The following is a 10,577-nucleotide window of genomic DNA, read 5'->3' as shown; positions in this document are numbered from 1 at the left end:
TTCTTTCTGGTTCTATCTCAGAGTAGATCTTTTTCTTTGAATTTTACCAGGTAGAGAGTGCAGAAGTGCAGCAGCATATGCTGTATCTATACATAAAGATTTGGTTTGTTTTCCAATGAGGTTATAATTTCTGTCCAGACCTAGGGCATTACTGAGCTCTGGTTTCAATTTTACTGCAAAGTCTCAGTAATAAAATAAATAGAAGGCATACAAAAATACATAAAATTAAAGGCAAAAATTAACAAAACCAGTCATTTCTGAGATATATTTTTAAAAAAATAAATCTTAATAGTTTAATTTAAACTCTTCTCCTGGTAAAAAAAATAGGTGCCATAAATCCTGATCACTTAAGCCACAGCTAATCCCTACCTACACAAAATTTCCCTTACGATGTCACATTTTACATGAATGCTTTCAGTACACAAATACCTTTCCAAGATCTTTGTGAAATCCTGATATTTTTCATAGTTAATGGAAATAACAACTGCATCCAGAAATGTCAAACAGTGAAGAATTAAGTAATACGCACGTGCCGTAGACAGAGACATAAACTGTGCACTCTGCGTTTCAGGCCAACTTGTGTTTGTAGGAGGGCTGGAACATCGGTGGGTTATCGATCGCGACGGCGCGGCTGGGCCAAGCACAGGCAGGTCCCAGCAGAACTGCTCGCTCCTGCCTGCGCCCTTTATTTAACCGATAGTTAAATGCAAGAAAGATAACCAAGGTGTGAGATAAAACAACGCTGTTTGGGAGCGCCTTTGAACAAATCCAATTATATGTTAATAGACCTTGCAGGAGCGGGGTCTGATCCTACCGGCTGTTGACAACCAGCAAATGAACTTCAGGGAAAGCTGATTCTCTCGCTGGTACTTGGCATCAGCCTGGGCAACGACCACGGCTCCTGATGGGCCTTAATCAAGTCTTTCCACATCGCCTTTTCCCACTAATGTTTAACCTGTCTGAACTGCAGACCAGGCTGATTCCTCTGAGTGGAGGTTTCTAGCTAACAGGCTAGCAATAAAAGAAAAAACCACAAAAAACCACAAACCAATAAAAGAAGATGGGCGCAGAGAATAGACAAGTTAATGCATTTAAATTGTATGCCTATTAGGGCAGCAACTGTATCATTCCATGTCCTACCCACGTGTGCCATTATAGAAATCCCTTCATTGTTGGTTATCGTTCAGTAACCATTCCTGTAACACTGACAAGCGCTAACTAAAAGCCCCCAGACCAACCCAAGAGGTCCTACCTTCTTTCTAAACAGCTCCTATGAGCACGGATGCTATGATGGATGGCACCTTACTTGAAATCTCCTTTTCCAAAAAGCACAAGACTGCCAATAGTTGTAAGCTTTACTCACACAGGTCAGCAAATATAATAGGCAAATATGCAGAGCAAAATACCTTTTGATTGATTAGATGGGCTTTGGAGAGAAGGCACCAAGTTCTTTACTACAGATATTTATCTTGTGGTCTTTCCAGTCTGCTGCTTGTTAGTGCATATGGAGTTTTTTGTGTGTATTTTTAAATACTAATAAGTGTGAGAGGCATGGGAATGGCTTTTCAGTGGATTTTTCTCTTATTTTAATTGAAATGAGGTCAGATATAATGCTGGCCTAATCAGATCTTGTTAAGCTCAAACATATGTATTTTCCAAGTACTTAGGGCATTATGGAGAATCAGCCTAAACTATGTCACAAGAAGTGCAACTAAGAATCCCAACTTTATAAATATTTTAAGTGTCCGTTATAAAAACAAACATCATAGTAGCAATGGCTTTTCTCTTTTATCTGCATAAGCATGCTTGGGAATATGCCAGCATTTCCCCACCTAAAATGATCACCAATAGGTGGTGCTAACTATTTCCAAATTCAGGACAAGGTTCTTCCCATTTGTTCCTCAAGCAAGTTCTCCTGCCTGCCTCACCTTCCTGGCAGATCTTCCTCAAAGCCTATTCTTGATAAATATGCAATTCCCAACAGATTAATCACATCTTTTCATATTCCTTCTTTGCTGCTATGACCTTTACTTGCTCTTTCATGCTGGTGTGTGGGTTTTCCCTATGCTCCAGTTGGTTGCAGCCAATTGTCAAGCAGGAACTTCTGGGAATGTGATTCCCACACTCAGAGCTTTGGTTGCACTCCCAAAGAGCTTACCTTTGTCTTTGTTCAAAATTCTTTGATCTTGACTGTATTTTTCCATTCTTTCTGGAAATGGATCTTAACATTGCTCGAAAACAAATAAATCATTTTCACTCAAACTCATCTTTAATACAACTTTTTTTAAAAATTCTGCTTTTGAAAGCAAAAGGGAAAATGTAAAGAAAGGAAAAGGTCATATAAATATAAAGCAAAGTCAGTCAAACGGTATAGAATAACTCTGGTGACTTTAGTCTTTTATCTTAAGCAAGGATGTTCCTTAAGCTCATTGATTCAAAATTCAAACTGATAGGTGTTTTCTGTTTTCAGTGACTGCCTGGTTCAGAGCAACAGCCCGTTACTCCAGCTAGCAGATACTGTAGCGCTAGTTCTCCTGATGCAAGTCATGGAGTTAGACCTGCATCGATGGGGAGAACCAGGCTTGTGACTGTTCAGCTGTCGGCATTGCAGATTACATTGTCCCGAGCCCTGTGCGGGAGCCAAAAAGTGCCAGTGGCTGCTGGGCCAGAGAGGGGCTGCGTGAGCTAAGCCTCCACACCAGAGATCAACATACCTCCTTTTGTAGCTGTGGTAGTCAGGGTACGTATTTGCATTTGTAACGGCTTTGCTAAGCCTCTTTTTTCCAGCGCTGTCTATAAAAAGCGATAGACTCAACACTGAGGATACGTTAACTGGGATACTTCTGGGCTGTGCCTACGAGCCTGGGTCTGGAGTGGGGCATAACCTGTAAGAGGAGGAAAGCTGCCCCTGCAGTACAGTATGGCCAGTTGTGTCCCACAGCTCCCTCTGGATTTCTGCTAGAGAGTATGTCTAGGCCAGAACACTTTTGGTAGAAGACTGCCTCCCCAGAGGCTAATTTCCCAACGATCAGCAACAAAAAAAGACATGGGTGCCTCAAATGTGATGCTGCACTCCTTAATCCCGTTGACTGGCATCCACAGCCCCCAGAGTGTTTATAAAGAATCTACCTTTCTTTGACCTTTTGTCCTTTTTGACCTAAAAAGTATAGAAACTCTGAGCCCTGTGATACATCTGAAGGACCAGAGCGCCTGACTTGGAGGTGTGAGCAGCCATGGGAACTCCCTGGCTGGGCCTCAGCTGGGGCACCTACAGCACTCGCTTGAAGAGTGGTGGCATGCTTGGAGCACTGCCCCTTCCTTCCCAGGTCATGAGACCACAGGTCATCCAGCTATTTCTTCCTTCTGCTCAGTTTAATGACGGTTGAGGGGATTTTTTTTTTTCCTCTCCTTGGCACACCTGGAAGGATGAAGTACATCCTTCCTCCTCCTCCAGAGGAGACTCTAAGCCTCAGGCTAAGACTCTTCCCTCCAGGCTTAGAGAATCCCCTGGGGCAAGACTGAAAATAGATTTGTCATTTCCTTGACGAATGGTGATCGGAACTCTGTTGATGGCAGGTGGAAGGTGGTGCTTATAATGATATTTTAAAAGTAGTGGCTGGAACTGCATTTCATGAGGGCCTTGATCCTACGGTGTGTTAAGGTGCTCTAAGAAAACACAGCGGCTCAAGGCTTTTGTGGGGACAGAGGCAAAGAATCGTCCTGTTTCTGCATCTTCTTTGAATTTAAGTATGCCTGATCTGGAGCCCTAAGTCTGGGGCAATTTTGGGCATGGACACCTTTTGAATTTGGAACCCACAGGAGTTAGGCAACAAACAAGCTGTTCGGGAGATGGCCACCTTACTACTGAAAACCACGTTCTGTAGGTGATGCCCAAATTCCCAAGCTGTGCAAACTCCTTGACTTCAGACATTTTCATTCTTCTCTGAAAGGTCAAGGCACAAGAAGGGATGCCTCAATCATTTAATCTAGCACCTCTACATCAGATTTTCATTTTTTATCCCTCCAGCCTGCCCTGAGTTAGCTGTTGTTACTGATCCATCTTTCTGCCTGTGGGAGAGAAGAGTCTTGTGCCCTCCCCAATGTGGCCTTCAAGGTCCATCTGATACTTTACTGAGGTTTCAGTGTTCTGCGCCTAGATGTTGTACAGAGAGCTATTAGCTTACTTTCCCAGCCGGTCTTTTTTCCCTTTAACTGAAATGTACAACTCCTACACCGCAGCTTCTAACGAGTGTGCGTTGCTGTAGGTAAGATCTTGCTGACCCTGTAAGAGAATTCACAATAAAAGAAATAATTTTGTTGCATGAGTATGATTTATGAGTATTGAAATGTAGACAAGGATCCTGGCAAAGGAAATAGAAATCTGATATGAGGAAAAGAGATGCTGTTTGAGTACACAAATTGGAAACATTGACGTCCTTGTTACAGCTCTGGAGAAACCGGATCAGGTTAACCATATGATCCAAAACGTAATGGAGTGTCTGTATTAATTTCAAAGACCTCAGTAAATCAGTAAGTGTCTTGAAGGGTGAAACAGATGTCCTGAGCTTGAATATTCATCTTTGTCTCCAATAAGTTTTAGACTAACCTAGCTGTGTTATAGAAGTTGGTGAATCAACCGTCTTTCGCTTAGTATCAACACCAGACACAGTACAGGACATATGTAAATTCACTGAAGAAACAGAATCATTTGGGAAGAGGAACTTTCTGATCCTTGACTGTAAGGGAAAAGAAAAACACAGAGCCGAGCAGAAAGTAAGACCTACCCTAAATATGCCTGACCCTAAGAAAAATCCCAGAGAGGCAGGTTTGGAAATACACTGTCTGGAAGAGACTTGGTAGAAGCACAGAAACTGTCTTTGTTTACTTAATCCCTCCAATGCCCGAAGGAACGGGGCTCAGAAATTTTGTAAGAAACAGCATCGCATCAATTTCTTCTAAGCAGAGTAAGTTGCAAGGCCTCCACATTTTTGGCAAGAGAGAGTCTTGGATTTGCTGTTTTGCAGCTGCTTTAGGATCAGGTTTTAAACATTTCATAACTGCATCCTTTTTTCTCCAGTTTATTCCATTTTATCAGGCTCGTCTAGGGCTGGTACATATTGTCACTCCTCTGCCAGGTAGGAACAGATTTGAAGCTTTGCAGGTTGCTGTCCTGTTGAGCAAGAAACCTGTGCTGCAGAAATACATTTTTAAAATGTCTTTGCTTTACCTGTGCACATCATGTGTGCAGATACAGAGAGAAGACAGATTCAGGAATTACGTGCAACCAACAGCACCTCGTGGCTCCTGCTGCACAGCCTCCACTGCTGTCCAAGCCTCCTTTTTGCTGTTTGCAAGTCACTGGCATGTGCTGACCGCTATGTTTAGTTGCTTATTTAACCTTGGTAGACATTGAAGAGAATGAAGGTTAAAATAGAGATGTGCAAAAGGTTACCTAATACCATTAAATTTCATGTCTTTTCTACTAATAGATAAGACAATTTATGGCAAAAATATTTTTGACTCATTTGTAGGCTATGGCGGCAAAACCATACTTTTTTATGTCTTTCTGCTGTCTCCCAGTTCAGATGCTTTCTTTTATTCACTGTTTTATTTCTTTACTTCATATTAGATGGTTCCAACATTTTCTCTTGCTTTTCCTGTTTCTCAATGTTCCTGTTAAAAACTCCAGCAATAAAAGAGCAATAAAATCAAATTCACACTTCAGCTGGGATTTTATCATATATTTTTCATGCATTCTCAAATCCACACCCCCAAAATCCACAAAGAGAAATCATGATTTAAGTCAAGGGATCATGGCAGAAGGTACAGCTGATGGTATCGCCCAACCTTTACTCGCATCATTAGCCAAATGGGAATAATACTTGGCATCAGCTGAATAGGTGCTTATTTTCTAAGCTTCCCGCAAAAAATGTTATATATTCTATTACTTTACTGTGGAATGACTAAACAACTGGATTTTTGCTCCAGTCCATAAGTGTTATTGCATAGGCGTAATGCTACTCATAAGATTATATGAGCCACTCACACAAGGAGGGCCGAATACACGTAACAAAATCAGAGCCTTAAAATGTCACCGTGAGACTTAAGAATCAACCGCCTACATTTTAAAAATAGTTCTCTATTCCTGCCTATTCATTTAAAGACAGAGGGTCGGCCGGGTGACAGAGGCAGCAGCACGGGTGCTGTGCTCGGCGGCCCTGGCACACACGGGGAGGGGACGGGACGCGTGGGCAGCAGCACCAGACACTGGCGGGCGATGGGGGCTTGGCCTGACCCGCTTGTCCCTCTGCTAGTGCAAATGTTTAGTCCCTCAAAAGGCTGTCACAGTCCTCTCCTTGCTTCCCTTGAGCAAGGCTGAAGTATTTTGGCCAAACTGCCTGGAGTGCCCTTAGCTGTGACGGGTCTGGTGCCTGCCGCGGGGCAGGGGGCTCGTCCCCAGGGTGCGGGTGGGCATCGCACCTGAACGCTTCACCGCCCCGAACAGAGCCACAGCTGATGATACACGCACACGAAGGAAGATGTGATCCGGTGCTTTTCTGATCAGCAAGCCTCTGGCTTGCACTTAACGGACTTCAGCTAATCAATCCAGAGGTCCCAAGGAGTTAAATGCAGATATAATTCTTTCTCTTATAGCAGGCTGGGGATCTGCGGGCAGGGTTCAGCCACGATGCTAAAATCCCATTAACACACAAATGTCACGTTATTTACTTACTAAAACAATGCTCTTGTTACAAAGACATGTTAGGAGTGAAAATATGACAGCGTCTATTTTAGGTTGTCATTGATCTTTAATTTGCTGTGACCTGAAGGTTTTCTATGTAGTTAGTGCTTTTTGGCCAAAATATATGACTGCAGGGAAATGAGTAAATGAGTGCCAGAGATGTTCTTTTTTTCCTATGAAAAGACTGAAATTGCTTTGTGTAAATGTGTGGAAAATGCTGATATTTTGTTTCTATAAATACTTCGCCTCCTGCGTGCTGTATTTCATTTGTGCTGTTTCCTAGGAGTATTTGGCTTCTTATCACTTTTACGCAGGGTGCTGAATACAAATGAGCTACCGTTTACCCAGCAACCAAGCTGTGGAGCATTTGTGACTGTTGTGCATTTCCTGAGCAAGAGTAACTACTGAATGAAGCAGATTACCCTGTAGCCTTGCAAAACACCGAGGATTATAAAACACGCATTTAGTGGATAAATACACAGAGGAAAATGCACAGACGCTTTCTGTTTCTATATATAGGGACGTGCGCGTTTATGAATATATCTGGGTGATGTAAAAAAAACCCCTGAAATAATCCATCATTTTTAATGAGAATTTAAATATAGGGAAGGCAAAAAAATTCAAAGTTGCATTTCTTCTCAGTGACACCACCTACAACCAGGGTCCTTGTTTATGGAGTCTATAAACAAAGCTCCATTACCACATGTGGTCACAGGATGATTCAGGTTGGAAGAAACCTCAGGAGGTCGCTAGTCCAACCTCTGCTCAGAGCAGGGCCAGCTCTGAGGTCAGACCAGGTCGCTGAGGGCTTGATACAGTTGTTCCCTGAAACCCCCAAGGATGGAGACTGCACAGCCTCTCAGGGCAGCTGTGCCACATTCTGATTGTCCTCCTGGGGAAAACCTTTTCCCATATATCCAGTCTGAAACTCTCTTGTTTCACCATCTCTTGTCTCTCATTCTCCTACTTTGCATCTCTGTGAGTGAAGAGCCTGGCACTACCTCCTCGATGACCTCCTTGTAGATGCTGGGGAGCTGCTGTTAGGTGTCCCCGAAGCCATCTCTTCTCCAGGCTGGACAAGCCCAGCTCCCTCAGTCCCTCCTCACAGGGACGTGCTCCAGCCACCATCCAGCCTGCGGTCCTCTGCTGAACTCACCCCAGCTGATCATCCTCTTTCTTTCATTTGAGGGGACCAAAACTGGACACGGGACTGCAGATGTGGTCTCACTACTGCTGAGTAAAGGTGTTTAGTTAGTCCCTTCGACCTCCTGGCCATGCTCCTGTTAGTACAGCCCTGGTTGCTCTTGTCTGCTGTTGCTGCTATGGCACGCTGCTGGCTCAAGCCCAGCTCGGCCCCAGTTGTATCGTGGCAGGGGACTCTTCCTTCTCAAGTGCAGGATGCGCCATTTGTCCCTGCTGAATTTCAGGACATGCCTGCTGGCCTGTTCCTCCAGCCTGCCCAGGTCTCTCAGATGGCAGACCTGCCCTCCAGTGTATTGACTGGTCCCTCCTGTTAGGTGTCATCGGTGAACTTGATGAGAGGGCATGGTGTCATTGATAAAGACGTTAAACTGGACAGGTCCCAGGGATCAAAGTTAGGCTGACTGGCTTGTGTTCCCCAGGTTGTGCTTTTGGCCTTCTCCAAAGACAAGTTTAAGATTTGCCTTCCTCCAGTTTCTGGGGACCTCTCCTGCTCCCCAAGGACCTTTCGGAGGTGACGCTGGCCTTACAAGGGCAGCAGCCAACACTGTGAGCAGCCTTGGATTGCAGCCCGTCAGGTCCCATGGACACCTATGGCCTGAGTTCTCTCGAGGTCCCTGGCTTGATCCTCACCCACTGCTGGTCATCTCCTCCTCCAACCCTGGCTCTCAGTGCTGAGGCCTGGCGTGATGATGGCAGCTAGGAAGTGCCAGGGCTGGTCTGGATACAGTTTGTTGGAGCGAAGGGAGGAGTAGGCAGGTTGAGGTAACTCCTGGCACATTTCGGTGGTGGGGTAAACTGAGAGGGCAGGCTCCCTTTGCTGGCAAGGGAACAGTCTAGGAGAGCCAAGAGGAAAAATTCAAATTTTGTCAAGAACATTTTGGGTGAAAAACATGGGCAGCTTTTGAAAGACTTTTTGAACAATGGCAGGAAGCTTTCCTGAGCTGGGTAATTAGCCATGGGCAGAGCAGGGGTGGGACTTGGACTTACACACCTGAAGTCATCACCCAAGTCAGTTTTAGCTTTTGCTCACTCAAAGCCCGAACAAGGACTTTGCGTTGCCTTCAGATGGGAATGGCAGTGTAAGTGCTGAGGTCCTCAGCAATCCCCATGCATGTGCCACTTGGTTAATTGCTAAAATACGTACATGGATAGGCCTGATCGTGTCACACAGGAGTGTTCGTACTGTCTCAAATCAGTTTAAATGAGTCTTGTTCAACTGGTTTACAAATATAGATGGACTTGGCAATTTTATCCTTTGCTTAAATTAAACTGTAGTCTGTGATATAATTTGCTGAGTTAGGCAAAATGATATGATTACTGTAAGCTAGTGGTCTCCATAGAATGATTTCCACCTACTTAATACTTGCAGTTTTAAACCTGCTGTCTTTGCTATCATACATTGGGATAAGCTTTTCAGTGCACTGGATTAGGTTGTATGTTGTAGTAAATGCAGGTAAATTAAATTACTAAATAAAAAACATGTTTTAATGTAACGTAACATCATTAAACACAGAACATACTCAGTGACAATACTGCTTACACCCTGTAGCACAGTGGTTGCCGCATGTGATTTTCATGGGACTGGGATAAGAGAGAATGAAGGGAGGGACTGTCACACGGAAATGAGTATAAACAGCAACGGAGGAGCCTCCTTCCTCCTGACGCTCTCCACGTGGGCAAGACAAGTGGAAGGGCATCCAGCAATGAGCAACCCACCTTCAGGTAGTTGCTTTATGAAGAAAGAGCTGGCGAGGGGGCAGAAACATCTACAAGTATTTCAGTGTATAAATACTGTGGTGGAAATGGAGCTCTTACGACGTAAAACCAAGCAGGATAGACTTACAAGGGAGAGAAAGGAGCAGACACGTCTTGGCAAGGCCCCTTCCTTCCCCTTCAGTCAGTGCTGCCCCTTCAACTTCAAGCAGCATTTAGCACGCCCAGGCTGCACAATGGACTAAAACCACATAGAAATTATGAGGAAGATGGGAAAAATCTAGCAACAATGGCACCAAATGTTTTGCTGCCAATATACCCAAGCTGCTCCATGTCTCTTTGGGTAATGTTGGACTGTCCTGCCTGTCCTCCTTTGCTGGAAAAATGGGGCTTGACTTTCCTAAAATTCAGAAAAATTCATAGCACTTTGTAGCACAAATAAAGCTGTGTCAGATTAAGTCTGACTGGGGTTTACAACTTGGTGTTTGCAACCGCCAAGCTGAGCAATGTCTGCTGTGTGACTGACGTTATCTTTAGCTTCATCGCAAAGGTGCAGAAGCCAATTTGGGGTCATTTCCAGGGAAATTGGGACGTCAGAGAATTGGTCCTCTTCTAAAACGTAGTGACTGTTCCGTAAGGGTGCCGTACCCAGCAATCCTGGTTTGAATGGCAAGGTTTGAGGTAGTTCAGTGCACATTAAATCAATAAGTGGAATTGGGGTGAAATGGTCAGGGAACTGCAGTTGATCAAATGGCATTAAAATGTATTAGCTGATTGTAAAATTTGTCAGTAAACAGGTATATACAAGGCAAAATCTAGCCTTCTTTATCTTAATAGTCCCCTGCCATGATTCCCACAAAGCCTGCTTTCCTTCTCCCACAGCCTCCCTGTCTCTTTTTGTGGGTTATCCTAAAATATG

This window comes from Grus americana, chromosome 4, assembly GCF_028858705.1.
Source record: "Grus americana isolate bGruAme1 chromosome 4, bGruAme1.mat, whole genome shotgun sequence".
NCBI classification, from domain to species: domain Eukaryota; kingdom Metazoa; phylum Chordata; class Aves; order Gruiformes; family Gruidae; genus Grus; species Grus americana.
The sequence above is the reverse complement of the archived record's forward strand: the minus strand, read 5'-3'. Positions refer to the sequence as shown.